Below are 17,710 nucleotides of genomic sequence, written 5' to 3'. Positions count from 1 at the left end.
TGTGTGTGTGTGTGTGTGTGGGGTTTGGAAAGAACTCGGTGACTAGGCCGATATATATATATATATATATATATATATATGTGTGTGTGTGTGTGTGTGTGTGTGTGTGTGTGTGAGCTTGGAAAGAACAATGTAGCGGCTTCGACCGTGTATACACGTACGAAATAATAGAACCGGCAAGGCTACGTCATGCCAAATACATATTTGTCTACGGAGACCTTTCTTGGAATAAAAAGTTGTAGAAAAGGACGGGAGGCCCCTCCATACCCATACACATATATATCTCAAAAGAATAGCATACGAAACGGATGCCTCCGGATCAAATGAGTGCACCGACCACCGATGGGCAGAGGTCCTTACTAGCCGCACCACCTATCATCTCTCGAACACACGGGTATGAACGCGGCCCGAGCACGATAGAGGAGTCAGTATGGATAATTTACTGAGTATGTAAATCATAAGAGTAACATGAACATAAGAATCATGAACGGAGTCCAAAACTCAAAAGCCAACCGGCAGCAAGCGACCGTACGAAAGCATGCGTACGACCGGGGATCGGAAAGTATCTTCGCTAAATACGTATAACTAACAATGCCTCTGTGGGGGTATAACGTGCTCCCACTGATAATCATACTCATGTATATATATATAGAGGTCATAGTACTGAAGAACGGTCAGCCCGATCCATATATCATATAATAGTGCTGAGGAACGCACGACCCGATCCATATATAATGTAATAGTGCTGAGGAACGTACTGCCCGATCCATATATAATATAATAGTCTGGTGCCGAACGTACCCCATCCATATATAATGTAATAGTGCGAGGAACGTACGGCCCAATCCATATATCATCGTCAAAATCTACAACTGATCGTGCGGTAATGCGTATATAACGCCTATCCCTTTCCCCATACCCCATATACATATAATATTCGCATATATAATGCCTTCTGGTGACGGGTCAATATACATATGAATGTATGAATGCAATGCATGAATAAACTGAATACATAGAACTCTCGGAGTGACACAAGGTCGTACTATCTCCGATGAACATCTTTTGGGCTAACATCATCAAAATAAGAAATCTCAAGACCCATGACCCGGAAGAACAATCATAAACGGGGTATAGAACATCAAAGCATCGGCGAAGCTCCCAGTCTTCTAAGAGTAGAGTAATATGGAAGCTTGTTGCTTGTTTGTTCATATCATAAGATCATGCCAAAAATGAAGGAAAGGATAGCCTTAACATACTTTATCCGCTTTTTAAGCTAGCTATGCTACTATCTAGAGCTTGAAAAATCTACACACATGACCAAGTACCAATTATTAGACTAGAACATACTCATATACCAACCTTAATCTAGTTTACAACTTTACGCAATTCGGGCAACATCTCCTTTGTAAACTTAATAACCCTTCAATTCCCAACCCAATCCAAACATCGATAACAACATCATCCATAACAATATCAATTCCTACATATCAAGATATAAGCAAATCCGTTCCTAATCATCTCTTCTAAAAACGAATCACCATCTTACCCTTCATCAACTTACCACCTTCATAACTATCTTCTCTTTACCTAAAACCACTAAAACTCTTAGTAATTAACTTAAATACAAAGGTAGGAATCATTTACATACCTTGAGGGTCTAAGATTCCAAGGATCAACTTCATCCAACTTCCCAAGCTTCACAAGCAACTTCAATGTTAAACCACAGAACGACCTTGCTTGCGAGAAGCTCGGGTTTACGGGGCTCGGATCTTACTAGAAGTCCTCCAATATGATGGAAATTGTAAAGGGGAAATATTCTAGAGTTTGCTCTGATTGGGGAGTGGAAAATAATGAAATAAAATGTGAGGGCTCTATATTTATAGGTGGGACAAAACAGTCCCAGTGGTTGCCGGTCGACGAGTAGGTCGACGGCCCGTCAACACGTCGACGGTCCGTCGACTTGCACCGTCCCTGCTCCATCTGAGATTTAGAGGCTACTGGAAGTTGACGGTGTGAAGGACGCTGGCGTCAACATGTTGACGGGCCGTCCCTTTGCATCGTCAGTGTGCTCTGAGGCCTAAATTCCTTGAGTCGCCTAGTTCGCGTCGATTCGGCTCGTTTCACTTCTAATCCTATTGTATTGCAAAGAATGCATACTTATACTTTTGTACACGCAAGGTAAGCACATAATATTTCAAAAATTCGAGTGTGGGTTTCTATACTAAGGGTATAACCTTCCAATAAGCCAAAGACTTTCTTGCGACAAAAGCGGGAGGTGTAACGTTCTCTCTCTCTCCGTCCGGTAAACATTTGTCCTCAAATGTTCATAAAAGTCATAGGCTATAAAAATTTTGGCAAAGTCTCCCCTGTAAATGTACCAATCCAACCTGTACACAGCAACCTGAAGTAATGCCACACAGCGACACATGCTAAAATATACAAAACCATGGCCTCACACGACCAATCACAATAACTATAAATGAAACCAATACCTGGAGGAGATGATGCCTTAGACTGAGCCTCCTGAGATGAAGGGAATAAATGGGAATATTTAGCCTTCATGTCCTTCTCAGCTTCCCAAGCCATTTCTTCAACATTATTATTTCTCCAAAGAACTTTAACAGAAGCCACATCCTTAGTTCGCAGTCGACGAACTTGTCTATCTAATATAGCCACTGGGGTTTCCTCATATGATAACTGCTCAGTCACCTGGATATCATCTATCGGTACAACCCTCGAAGGATCTCCTATACACTTGTGGAGCATGGACACATGAAATACCAGATGTACAGACTCTAAATCAGAAGGTAGCTCTAACTCATATGCCACCTTACCCACTATACGAATAATTTTATATGGCCCAATGTATCGAGGGCTCAACTTAACATTTCTGCCAAATATCATCACTCCCTTCATAGGCGAAACCTTCAGGAAAACCCAGTCACCTACCTCAAACTCTAACTTGCGTCACCGATTATCTGCATAGGATTTCTGCCGACTTTCGCCGCTAGTAATCTTTCTTGAATCACTTTCACTTTGTCGACCCCTTGTTGTATCAAATCTGGATCTATTAACTGATTTTCCCCAACATCAAACAATCCTATAGGCGATCTACATCTCCGCCTATATAAAGCCTCATAAGGATCGTACGAATGCTTTGGAATGGTAAGCTGGTATATGCAAACTACGATAAGAGAGGTAAATGATCGTCTCGAAGTCAATCACACAAAAATCTCAAATACGTGTCCTCGAGTGTACGTATAATACGCTCCGCTTGTCCATCTTTTTGTGGATGAAATGCAGTACTAAGACTCACCTGGGTCCTTAATCTGTTCTGAAAAGATTTCCAGAAGTTGGTTGTCAATTGCGCTCCTCTATTTGAAATAATGGTTGTAGGAACACCATGAAGTTGTACAATCTCTTTAAGATAAAGCTTCGCATAATCTTCAGCTGCATAAGTAGTTCTGACAGGCAAAAAGTGGGCTGACTTTGTAAGCCTATCAACTATGACCCATATTGAATCATACTTTCACGGAGTACGGGGCAAACCTGTAATGAAGTCCATATTGATTACCTCCCATTTCCATGTCGGAATGTCCATAGCCTGCAATAAACCTCTGGGCTTCTAATGCTCTATCATAATTTGCTGACAATTTGAACATCGAGAAACAAATCCTGCTATATCTCTTTCCATACCATCCTACCAATAAACTTCCTTGAGATCATGATACATCTTTGTTGTGCCTGGATGAATAGAATAGCGGGATTAATAAGCTTCCCCCATAACCTGCTGAAAAAGCCTACGCAACATTAGGAACACACAATCTACCCCTATACCTTGGTACTCCATCTCCTGTAATTGTAAAAGGTGTCTTTTCTTTTACGAGGAGTTGTAACCCGATAATGGATTAACACTGGATCCTCGTACTGACGTTCCTTTATCTCAGCCACCAAAGATAACATCGCGGTATCTTGAACAATAACCCCTGCATCACCTGAATCTAACAACCAAACTCTGAGGTTAGCCAGTTGACGAACTTCACGGACTATCTCCCTTTTCTCTGGCTGCACATGTGACAGACTACCCATATACTTACGACTAGGAGCATCGCCTGCTACATTAGCTTTTCCAGGATGGTATAGAATATCAACATCATAATCTTTCGACAGCTGGCAGCCATCGTCTGGCTTAAATTCGAGTCCTTACCTTAAAGATGTCTTTGGAGGTTCTTATGTCAGTATAAATATCAACATGAACACCGTATAAGTAATGCCTCCACATTTTCAAGGAATGAATCACTGCAGCTAATTCAAGATCATGGGTTGGATAATTCTTCTCGTGCTGCTTTAATTGTCTTGAAGCATAAGCGACAACCTTGCCGTGCTGCATTAATACACAGCCCAAACCAATACCTGAAGCATCATAATATATCACATAGCCGTCTGTTCCCTCTGGAAAACCAAAGATCGGGTGTTTTAAGTTTTCCAAAAATTTGATACTTTGGTGGAGAGGGAGACAGGTCGAAAACTAAAGCGTCTCCGCAGTGACAATTGAGGTGAGTACACTTCAAGGGAATTTGAAAGGTATTGTTCAAGCCATGAGATCAGACATGAAAAGACAATTCCTGGAATCCCACAACACAATGGTGCAGCTGAGAGGATGAATCGCACCATTGTTGAGAAGGTCAGAAGCATTCTTAGAATGGCTAATGTCACGACCCAACCCCGTAGGCCGTGACTAGTGCCCGAGCTGGGCACTCGTATACACCTGTTAACTATAATCATCCACAACTAGCATAATAAAGAACTTATATATAGAAAGGCATGACGTCGTCTCAAAACTGTCGCATACATGTACATATCACAACAACCTGTCTCCTGAGGAGTTACAACTTCCAACAGATAACATCGTACATAAGCCGATAAGGCTATCATAACATGTAGGAATGCCCCAACTATATATACGCGCGACAAGGGGCCGCCACTATATACGCATCCCAAAACATATATACATACGCAAGCGACAATGCGCCACTACGAATGGAAACGTCCCCGAAAACATAAGTCATACGAGCGAATCGAACAAGAACTATATACAACCCACGTATGTCTACGGACCTCTAAGAGTAACAACGATGTCATATGACGGGACGGGGCCCGCCGTACCCCCGGATAAACACATATATACAACAAGAGAATGCGTACCAAAAATATAGGCTCGGGACAAGGGAGCACTCCAAGATAGCAGAATAGATATCCTAAGGTGGCGGATCACCAAAGCGAGCGTACGTACTGCGGGCATGAACGCGACCCCGAAGAAAGGGGGGTCAGTACGAGATATGTACTAAGTATATAAAGCATGAAATACAATAAGGAGGGTCATAACTGAAGTAGGAATTCCAGGAGACAAGTATAATAGTCAAGAAATCACTGTACCTGTACTTTACAAATGAAATCATGCATATCATTATCATATACCGTACCCGGCCCATTATGGGACTCGGTGAATAATCATATATCATACTAGGCCCATCATGGGGCTCGGCGCCATCATCACATCATCATATCATCGTATCATCATATCATCATATATATATACCATACCCGGCCCTCTAGTGAGGGACGCGGTGAACAATGCAGTGAAACTGTGCACGATAACATACCCGGCCCGGGACTCGGTGAAAGATGTAGTAACAGTATGCACGAGCAGAGTAGTGAGTAACCATATGCATATAAATCATTTTTTGAGACTCAATAGATAAGTAGACTAATCAACGCTCGAGTATCCGGATAATAGTCACACTCAGTACTCTTTGAATATCATTACGAACTATGTCAAATAACGTCTCAGGGATCATAGACATGTATCAAGTCAATACGAGACAAACATAAAAGTTATGGTCATCGATCGAATATAGAGTCTTTCAGGAATAGAAACTTTCATGAATCATTTACTATCCGATCATATAGAAAGCTCGAGGGCAGTAGCCCTACTATTTTAAGAATTCTAATATCAAGAAGTGAATAAGAATCATAATATATGCTCGGAACTTATGAATAGAATTACCCCAAAGCTCATATCGTTTCATACTTACATCTAGGACATGCCAAAAAAAAAGAAAGGATAGGCTTTACATACCTTTAGCGTTTACTCGCAACACAACACATATACGCTGCCCAATAGTGTCTCAACCTATATTAAGACGTCAAGAACTACGATTAAACTACGGAGAGATTCAAAACGTATCCTAACGTTAATAATTCCTTTCTAGATAATTAGACGACGTTTCGCTTATATTCAAACTAACTACGTACAACCAAGCCAACATCACTAATCATGCATTCAAGTATCAACCCGAGACTATTCAAACATGACTCGAGAACACTCCGGACAGCCCGTACAACCCTCCAAAATAGCCCAACCAACACACAACACAGCATATAACCTTCCAAGTTCAACAAGAATAACAACAACACATTCTTTTCTTCCAATTTCATGAACTATACCAACAACCACACGTTAACAACATCATTCACATAAATGCAAGAAACTATATTAACATCATATTAGCTTCTACAACAGCCCACAAACAATTACAACTTCAACTTGAACCATTAAACCCTTCATTCTCATCATAAAATCCATAACAACAACAACCAAAATACCAAGTAAAAATCAATTCACCATTTCATACACAAACAAAATTTCCTACCACTGCTTCAACACCAACACACATAGTTCCACAATTTCATTCATTTCTACACACTACAACACGTTCAAAACCACCCTTAATACATGCAAAAGAAAGTTAAACTTTACCTTAACACTTGACTTCTCAACTTGGCTAGGATTTGTAAATTGCAAGAATGAATATTTTGATTGCTCCCAAAGCTACTTCACGTTACTAGGGACCTTCCAATTAGTTGGAATACTTGAAGAACATCAAATTTGATCAACATTTCATAAGCATCAAGCTCGGCCAGCCATGGCCGAGAGCTTCTCTCTCCCTCTCTAGGTTTTCTTAAGTTTGTGAAGATGATGAAATGGTTTCCTTGTCATCAATTTACCTTAAATATGCTTTCTACATTGTGGACACATGTCCCACTCATGGCTTGAGCCAATCAAATTTGGCCAAGCCATGGGTGGGGCCCACACGGCCATTAATGGCCTATTAGTGAAGTAATTAAGTTTTTAATCCTACTTAATAATCTAATCATGATTAATTAATCCCTAATCTCCATTAATATTTTCATACCAAGTAAAATTTATAAGCAACTTGTGCATTAAAACAAAATCGGAGGTTAAAAATCTCTACCTCGTATCCCAAAATAGTCTTGTTCTTAACTTGTCGCGATTAGCTTAAAATATCCCAATGTACAAAAATACGGGATATTACAGCTAAACTGCCTAAGTAATTCTGGGGTGAAGCAGTTCAGACAGCCTGTTACTTGATCAATAGGAGTCCATTAGTTCCATTGGAGTTTGACATCCCAGAGAGAGTTTGGACCAACAGGGAGGTGTCCTACTCGCATATGAAGGTGTTCAGTTGTAAAGCTTTTGCACATGTACCGAAAGAGCAGAGAACAAAGCTAGATGATAAATTTGTTCCCTGCGAATTCATCGGATATGGAGATGAAGAGTTCGGGTACAGACTGTGGGAACTTGTAAAGAAGAAGGTCACAGAAGCAGAGATGTAATCTTCGGAGAAAGTGACGTTGGAACTGCTAATGATCTGTCAGAGAAGCCGAAGAATGGTATAGTCCCTAGCCTTGTTACCATTCCTTCTAACCATCCCAGAAGTACAGAAAGTACGACCGACGAGGTTGCCGAGCAGGGAGAGCAACCTGACGAGATTGCTGGGCAGCGGGAGCAACTTGGCGATTATGCCGAGCAAGTTGAGTATCCTACTCAGGAGGAAGAAGAATAATCTTAACCTCTAAGGAGATCAGAAAGGCAAAGGGTAGAGTCATCCAAGTACCCTTCCTCGGAGTACGTCCTTATTAGTGATGAGGGGAGCCAGAAAGTCTGAAGGAGGTGCTGTCCCATCCAGAAAAGAGCCAGTGGATGAAAGCCATGCAAGAAGAGATTGAATCTCTACATAAAAATGACACGTACAAGCTGGTTGAACTTCCAAAGGGCAAAAGACCACTCAAATGGAAGTGGGTCTTTAAACTCAAGAAAGATGAAAATGGCAAGCTGGTCAGATACAAAGCTCGATTGGTGGTAAAAGGCTTCGAACATAAGTTTATTGATTTTGACGAAATTTTCTCACCCTTTGTCAAAATGACTTCTATTCGAACCATTTTGAGCTTAGCAGCTAGCCTGGATCTTGAAGTGGAGTAGTTGGACATGAAAAATGCATTTCTTCATGGAGATTTGGAAGAGAAGATTTATATGGAGCAGCCAGAAGGATTTAAAGTATCAGGGAAAAAACATATGGTGTGAAAATTGAATAAGAGTCTTTATGGGTTAAAGCAGATGCTTAGGCAGTGATACAAGAAGTTTGACTCATTCATTAAAAGTTAAACTTACACAAAGATCTATTCTGGTACATATGTATACTTCAAAAGATTTTCTGACAACAACTTTATTATTTTGTTATTGTATGTGGATGGCATGTTAATTGTAGGACGGGATAAGGAGGGCGATTGCAAAGTTGAAGGGAGATTTGTCCAAGTCATTTGACATGAAGGACTTGAACCCAGCACAACAAATTCTGGGGATAAAAATTGTTCGAGAATGAACAAGCAGAAGTTATGGCTATTTCAGCAGAAGTACATTGAACATGTACTAGAACGCTTCAACATGGAGAGTGTTAAACCCGTTAGCACACATCTTCCCGATCATCTAAAGTTGAGCAAGCAGATGTGTCCTACAACAAAGAAGGAGAAAGGGGACATGGCCAAAGTTCCTTATTCGTCAGCGGTCGGAAGCTTGATGTATGCAATGGTATGCACTAGACCTGATATTGCTCATGCAGTTGGTGTTGTTAGCAGATTTCTTGAAAATCCTGGAAAAGAACACTGGGAAGCAGTCAAGTGGATACTCAGGGACCTGAGAGGCACTATTGGAGACTGTTTGTGTTTCGGAGGATCTGATCCAGTTTTGAAGGGTTACACAGATGCTGATATGGCAGTTGATCTTGATAATCGTAAATCTACTACTAGATACCTGTTCACATTTTCAGGGGGAGCTATATCATGGCCATCGAAGTTGTAGAAGTGTGTCGCACTCTCTACAATTGAAGCAGAGTACATTACCGCTACAGAAGCTGGCAAGGAGATGATATGGCTGAAATGGTTCCTTCAAGAGCTTGGATTGCATCAGGAGGAGTCTGTCGTCTATTGTGACAGTCAAAGTGCAATAGACTTGAGCAAGAACTCAGTGTACCATGAAAGGACGAAGCACATCGACGTGAGATATCACTAGATTCGGGAAAAGATAGAGGACGGATCTATGCAGGTCAAGAAGTTCCCTACAAGTGAGAATCCTTCATATATGTTCATGAGAGTGGTACCAAGCGACAAGTTCGAGCCATGCAAGGAACTTGTCAGCATGCACTCAAACTAGAAGCCCGGCGTTGCCTCCTTCAGGTGAATGGGACTGGAGGGGGAGATTGATGAGATCCCTCCTATTTGGTTGTAATTGGCATGTGCCAATTTACTTGGTTTGAATTCTTACTTGGAGCCAAAGGCAAAATTTGTGGATTACAAATTTTGGGTCTTTTTTTCTTTTTCTTCTTTTTTTGCTTGGAGGCCAAGTTTGGTCTCTGATAAATGGAGAGCATTTCTTCCATTTGTAATCACACCAAACAAAGAAAGAAAGAAGAGTGAGGCACTCACAGATAGAAAAATAGTCTGTGTGAAAAAATAAAGAGTGGGAGCGATATTGTCTTGAGGTGGGAAAATCTTAAAAGAGGATTATTTCTTTTGAGTGTATAGTGGTCCTTGGAGTATTTTACTCAGACCTGCAAAGTGTAAAATTCTTGCTATAGTAATATCAGTTTCTCCTCTTGGCCTGTTGTTTTTCGCTTTTGGGTTTCCATGTAAAAATCTTGGTGTCATTATCACACTTTTTTTATTCTTGTTGATTAACCGTATCACAGTGCTATTATTATTCCACTGTAAATACCGTGAATATTATTTCTTTAGCAGGTTTATTCCCAACAAATGATCTCTTATGACCACTTACAAATTGAATAGAAGAAAAGAGACTTTTCAGATCTCTTATGTGTACAAATAAAAATTTCTTATGTGTCAAGATAAAGATCTCTTGTAAAAAAGACATAAAACTAAAAACAAAATTATAAATGACTACAAATCCTTGCGAAGACAAAAACCTGTATTTCCATGTGAATTATAGACTTTATATTCATGACAATGTATAAGCTCATATCCAGGAATCGCAAACCACAAATCAGCTAAGAGTAATTTGGGCCAAATTGAATAAAAGTTTGGGCCTCATACATTTAATCGGAGTTCACAAGCCCACTCAAAATAAAATAAAAAAGGGATGCAAAGTTTTCCTTTTTTCTGTTTAGAACAAATATCTTCAGGTACCTCAAAAATCCTACTAACAAGATTATTTGCGTAAAAAAAAAATTGCAAAGGTGCAAATATACCCCTCAACTTTGCGATTTAGAGCAGATATACCCCTTGTTACAAAAGTGGTGTATATATACCCCTGTCATTACAACATGGTGCAAATATACCCCTGCCGTGACAAAATGGTGCAAAAATATACCCTTTTCGTTGACGAGATTTATTTAAAAAAAATCATTTAGGTTATTTTTTAATTAAACAAATGCCACGTGACTTTAAAAAAAATCTACCTATTTTTTTTTTTTTTTGAGTAAACATATATTTCTAAACCCATGGTAATTTTTTTTTTCTGAAGTGTCGGGTATGCTTCGTTTTAAAAAATATCTCTGTGACTTTAAAATAAATAAGTCTACCCATTTTTTAAAATGAACCAGACCCGACACATCAGGAAAAAAAATGGGAATTTTACATAAATGACTACACTTTGGGGGTTTAAAATTTGCCATAGCTACAATTTCAATATTTACATTGCGTAGCTACAGTTTTCCCGATGTATTCAAAAAATGGCTCGCTGTATTCATAAAACGGCCTAGCTGTATTCATGAATACAGCGAATAAAAAAAATTCAAAAATTCTTTTCACTGTATTCAAGTCATCTGTATTCAACTCAGTTGTATTCATGTCAAATGTATTCAACTAAGTTGTATTCATCTATAGCTATTTTTACATTGTATTCACTTTATTGTATTTAAAAATCAGTGGTATTCAAACAACATAAATACAAAAAAATATTGTATTCATCTTGTTGCATACAAATTTTTTTTAGTGAAGGCAGCAAGTAATACACTAAAAATTGAATACAAAAAACATAGATACACGAAAAATGTCACGACCCAACTCCGTAGGCCGCGACACGTGCCCTAGTTGGGCACTCATACGTACCTTAACCTAAATTAGCAAAGTATTAAAAAATAAGCAGGAATAACAATTTAATGATGTCAAGCGAATATGGCGCACGAAGGCCGATAAGGCCGTCACAAAATACATAAGCCCCGATCGTACGCAAGCCTCACGAAACATATACAGAACCCACACCACATGTCTACAGACCTCTACAGAACAAAACATAATCATATGACGGGACAGGGCCCCGTCGTACCCAGAATAAATACGTACATATGAAATAGAAAAATCTATACCAAATTATGGGCTCTCTGACAAAGGAGTACTTTAAACAAAATGTGAAAGCAGATAACCCAGGTGAGCGGATCAGCAAAATCAAACATCTGTACACGTGGCACGAAACGCGGCCCCGAAGAAAGGGGGTGATGCACGAAAATGTACTGAATATGTAAAGCAACGACTGTAATAAATAAAACTAAGATCAGAACAGAATGTGCGGAGAACGAACGAAATACAGAGGTAGTCAAAAATGCATATCAAGAGTCATAAATAATGCATGCAGAAACATATGCCAAAACCGGCCCCGCTATGGGACTCGGTGGACAGAACATAGGCGCCCCCGTCTCCGGCGCCATAACACATCATACTTCGGATAGAGGAATATCTCCGAACCACATCATACATACCAAATGGCCATATCACATCACATCATCAAATATCGAATATATGTACATGGCACGACAGATACTTCGGACCCATGTACATGTCATACTCCGCCCCTCACACACCGACGCACGGCGAACAATGCAGAGGAAAGCGCTTGATAACAAATCTGGCCCGGCTCGGTGGAAGGAAGCGTTGAGGCATCCACAAGTAGAGTAGTGAGAAACTAAATGCAATGCAAAACATAAAATATTTACACAGACTCGATCGAATAATCCAGATGACAAATCATTAGAATGAAGTCGGACGGTAATCAGAATACGTACCTCACAGACACCACGGTGGGTTATGTCAGGACAGAACTTTCAGATTCGAAGTACATATCAAAACATTTCATAGGACTTAATGGAATATTTCAAGCAACCAACATCTAGGAATTTGAGGAGCAATCAAAACATTTCCTTTAAATACTGTTCAAAAATAAATCATTAGCACAATAGAAGTGGGTTCGGGAATAGCGGGTCCACCTCGGTCAAATGAGGTGGCGTACTTAAATCACACTCGTTGAACTTCATAATATCATTAGTAAGTGTTTTAGAGTATTCGGATTAGATTTGTACAAATTTTAGAAGTCTAGAATCAATCTAGTCAATTGTGGCCTAATTGGGTACAATACCATTGAACGAAAAGGGCTCAACTTTAGATGTAGAATTCCAAGAGATAGGAGCGAATCCAAGGGTCGAATTCGAAGCTAACACACCTATGTCGTGCCATGAAGAGGAAATAGAAAGCTTTACATACCTTTCTTGTCCTTCGCACTTGCCAAAACTTCAATCCCGTTTCGTCAAAAATCTGCAAATGGTCACCTTTACCACTATTCATGAGACTTAGAAATTCTATTCTTTGACCAATACTTGTCTATAAAAATTTGGGCAGCACCTCCCCTATAAATACGACACCCCGAGAATTAAACTCAGCTTAAGACAATCAACAACACCCAACAACAACACCAACGACAACAACAATCGCTACAAAACACAATATAATACAACTAGCCCACTTTCCAACATAATACAACAACTTCCATTCCGACTTCACATGTCCCAATCAATACCATCATACTCACATTCATTACCAATCAAAATCATTACAATGCCATTCGGAAGCATTTCGTACCATTTCTACAATATATACACAAGATATACAAACTTTCCACCCAAGCCATAATTTATCCAAATCTCCTAATCTTTAACATACTTATTCATAGCATGTTTCCATCACCCAAGTTCATCAATATTAACCATGATTTACACCTTAACAACTTAATTATCATAATGACACGAAATCATACTAAAACGACATAAGCCTCTACATTCCATTTCAATGCAAACTTACCTCGTTTAACTTCCATTTACATTGCAAGGATCACATAACACAATTAACACGTTAAACAAAATAAATCCATCACCATTTCCCCCACCTATAGGCCACGGCCAACATGCAACTTTCAACTTCATTCAATTCTCATTCGACTTTCATTTCCAATACGAATTCCACATTAACCACAACTATAATACAACTTAAAACTCAACATAACCATACTACATATATTCGGCCACATGCACACATGCACTTCCGCCATACAAACTTCCATATTTCTATATTTTTCTACTCATTTACATATACTACTACGCACATAAACCTTCATAACATAATTAGAAGGGATGAATTCTTACCTTCCTCTTCAAGTTTCTTCACTCCACCAATTTACTCAAACGACGAAACCAATGGGTTATCTTCCGAAATAATCGCACCACGTTGTAGAGGGACCTTGAATTGGTATAAATATCACAAGAAAATAATTTTGGAATCAAGGTTTCAAAGGGGCAAAAATTTGGGTCTTGGCCGAATGCCTTGATCCCTTAGCTCTTATTGTTCTTGTTTTCTCCTTGTCTTCTTTTCTTGAATTTTCTACACACTTCAAGACTACTTAATGACCCTTATATTATAATTATCACATGGGAATTAATTAGGTCCATGGGCTTGGACCTTATTGGCCGGCCACCCATCTCTTTTGGGCTTGATTTTTCCTTTTGTTTCTTGAGCCCAATTAGTCAAAATTCTTATTTGCAATTCCCGAAACTAATTTCCAAAATTCCAAATTTTACCCCTGGCCTTCTTTAACACTTCCACGTTAATATTCTTCCATGAACAACTCATGTGTTAAATAAAATCAGCTATGACCTTATTTTCTTACAAGCGAGGTTACTTCCAATTTTTCCAAATACGCAAAAATGCCGGATGTAACAAAAAATTAACAAAAACGCTCAAAAAAACTGAATACAAAACAATAAAATGAATACAATCTAAAAAATTTCTCTGTTAATTTGATTTTTCCGGTGACGGCGGCGGAGATTGCAGATCTGAAGTTCAGATTTGAGGGGGCTAGATCTGGAGGGTGGCGACGGTGATAGGATTGCGGCGAGTGGGAAGCCGCCGCCGTCGTCGTGGTGGTGGCGGTGGTCTTTGGCTCAGTGGTGGCCGAAGCTCATTCGTCGGAGCTCCGGCGATCGTACGCTGAGAGCATAAACAGTGAAGATAATTTTTTTTTATAAATAATTATAATAAAGTATTCCACTTTAAATATATATGTAGCTATTAATTGTATTTAACATATTAATCTTAGCTATAGGATGTAATTAATCTAAACTATAGCTACTAAATATAAATATGTACTAGAGTTAGTTACGTCATGTAGATTTCCCAAAAAAAATTACGATGCGGCTTTAGAAAAGTATGTCTACTCAAAAAAAATGGGTAGACTTTTTTTAAAGTCACGTGACTTTTTTTTTAATTAAAAAATAACTTAATTGATTTTTCTAAAAAAATTCCGTGAGCGAAAAAGGTATATTTGCACCATTTTGTAATGGCAGGGGTATATTTGCAATATTTTGTAACGGCAGGGGTATATATACATCACTTTTGTAACGAGGGGTATATCTACTCTAAATCGCAAAGTTGAGGAAAGATATTTGCACCTTCCCCCAAAAAAAGGAGATGTAAATTATGATGTAGTATGATTATTAAAATGAGGATTGCTTCATAATTAAAGTAAATAAGTTGATCTCAGTATGACACTGAAGTGAACATTACATTCATCTATCTCATAAAGCCATCCTATTCCTAAGTATTTATTACATTGAATTTTGAGAATTTTTCCCTTAGAACTATTTGATTTCCCAATATGGGCCACGTTGAATACAAGTTTTGGGCCTCAGACATCAGGTCAGAGTTCACAAGCCCACTTAAAAAAACATGAATTTAAATCGTTAACGAATTTAAGATCGGAGGCACCAGCGACACCGGTAATGAAGTTCCAGATCTGAAATCACACACGCACAGATCTGCTTCGCAACGAGATAGTCAACACTCAAATGACACACATATAGAAGAAGGATGCCGTCGGCGAGGCACCTCTAATGCATATTCTCGGCGAGACAGCTCTGATATATATTCACGGTGAAGAGGAGGCCAATACCGATATCTTTTTTAGGAGGGAACAGAAGAGAGTGAAGGAGAAAACAAGAGAAATGAAATACACAAATATAGCTACGTACGGGAATATAAGTTTCGTTGTAGGTACGTATGGTTATATATTTAAAGTGTAGTTATTATATTATATATTTAAATATCTTTTATAGTTAGCTATATCATATAAAATTTCTTATAGTTACTTGAAGTTAACAAGACCACTTCATAAAATTGTCCTTTTTGTTAGTCTAAGTTAAATTTATATTTAGCAAATCGTTTATAAGTTAAGTATTTCTTTAAAGGTAAAAGTCAACTTAAACAAAACAAAAAATTTACGCTAGAAGGAGGGCTTGAACCTCCGACCTTGTGGTTAACAGCCACACGCTCTAACCAACTGAGCTATTCCAGCTTTTGGTTCGTTTATCAGCCAATCAATAATATATCTTTGGTTTGTTTAGTACAAAGATGCAACCTGGTCCAGAAACTTGTATAGAAGAATTTCTCGCGGCGCAAGAGTTCCTCAATGCCAACTTAATTAACAAATACAAAGAAATGAAAGATCTTGATATCCTTTTTTTCTTTTTAATTTCTAAAGAAACAAATTTCTATTACTGAGAAAACAAACAACTGATCTAGCAACACTAGAAAACATTTCACAATACTATGTAAAATAGATATGAAACCAAGATAGACCATATATGATAGCAGCTAAGTTTCATGATCTAGCAATATGTAAAAAAAAAAAAATTATATCATCCAAATATTTGATCAGCTACCAAATGTCTTCATAAGAGTAATATTTATCAAGCTCTCATCATGTGAATGTTAATTTTCTAGTAAGAAAATGAACAATATTCTTTGCATCAGAGAGGATATATGTGAACTTTTTTCCAACCTCTCTATTTTGCATATTACAATGCGTCCTAGGCAACGGCTTCAACTGTCATATCTTTCCAACAAATTTGTGGTATTTCTTTGAATCTCTTGTTTTCATGTAGAAATTCCAACATGCTGATGGGGCAAACTAAAATTTTATGAGATATAGCAATAGATAGATCTGAATTAACAGAGGATTAAATTAATATACTCTTCCCTCACCTATCGTTTATAATTTGCATATGATGCATGGAAAGCTTCTTTAGCTGATATTTTGAGTAATTAAATTAATGTTTTGGGATCGATGCAAATCATTCCGTATGTGTGCCTCGTAAAGAATAATATTCTAATTAGTCTTTTTCACTAAACATCACACGTTTTATTAACATAATCATGGAATTATGTATTTATGTTTTTTGCTACTACTCTACGATGAATTAGCATTATTCCTTTCATGAGATACTTCTAATTAAAGCAATCCTTTTAATTTTGTGAGCTCTTACGCAAAACTTCCAAGAAAATCATAGAAACAAAGCAAATATTAAATCTAGCTAGACTATAGTCAAAGAGACTCTAGCTAGGTTAAAAAATAAATTTAAAAGCTAAAGTCACTAACGAAATTTTGAGATTTGAGGAGTTCAATAATTTTTTTCCTTTAAAAGTTTCCTTCTAGAATTATTCTTTAGATTCCTGATTATACAGAGAAGCAACTTGCTTGTGGTACAGATTATCACATTTCAACAACTAGCATACTTTTTTCTTGAGTTTGATCAACTTGAGATGGACCCATATAACAAATACTGGAAAATATTACCATAATAATGTAAAAGAAGTGTGCGAATTAACACTGCATTGGCTATTAAAATAGTGTTTGCTGGGTAGGCACTAATTATCTGAAAAGGTATCTGAGTGGTTACGTAATTATAAGATAATACAGAGGTAACTTTTTAAGTATTCATGAATAAATAATTATATTATGAGAAGATATATAATAATGTCTATTCCACTTGCTTCATAATGCAAGTGAAGTATTGTACCGAACTCCTTGTATCAACTATGAAGTGTCTATTAGTTGTAAAAATACTTTAAAGTTTAAACTATCACTTTCATTATTTCAGACTAATAATTATTCAATGCTTAATTATCACATGGGACTGGCTATAATTTAGTATGAAATGACATGATTAAGTGC

The 17,710-nt window shown here is 38.1% G+C and overlaps 1 non-coding gene across 1 annotated transcript; it reads right to left on the bottom strand.

The window, feature by feature from the left end:
* Positions 1 to 15,977: 15,977 nt before the first annotated feature.
* On the bottom strand, positions 15,978 to 16,051 carry TRNAN-GUU (transfer RNA asparagine (anticodon GUU)). The gene has a single exon. It is a non-coding gene; the product is annotated as a tRNA-Asn (tRNA).
* Between the last annotated feature and the right edge of the window lie 1,659 nt (positions 16,052 to 17,710).

Source organism: Lycium ferocissimum, chromosome 12 (genome assembly GCF_029784015.1).
Source record: "Lycium ferocissimum isolate CSIRO_LF1 chromosome 12, AGI_CSIRO_Lferr_CH_V1, whole genome shotgun sequence".
Classification (NCBI taxonomy): Eukaryota; Viridiplantae; Streptophyta; class Magnoliopsida; order Solanales; family Solanaceae; genus Lycium; species Lycium ferocissimum.
This window is presented reverse-complemented; position numbering and strand designations above follow the sequence as displayed.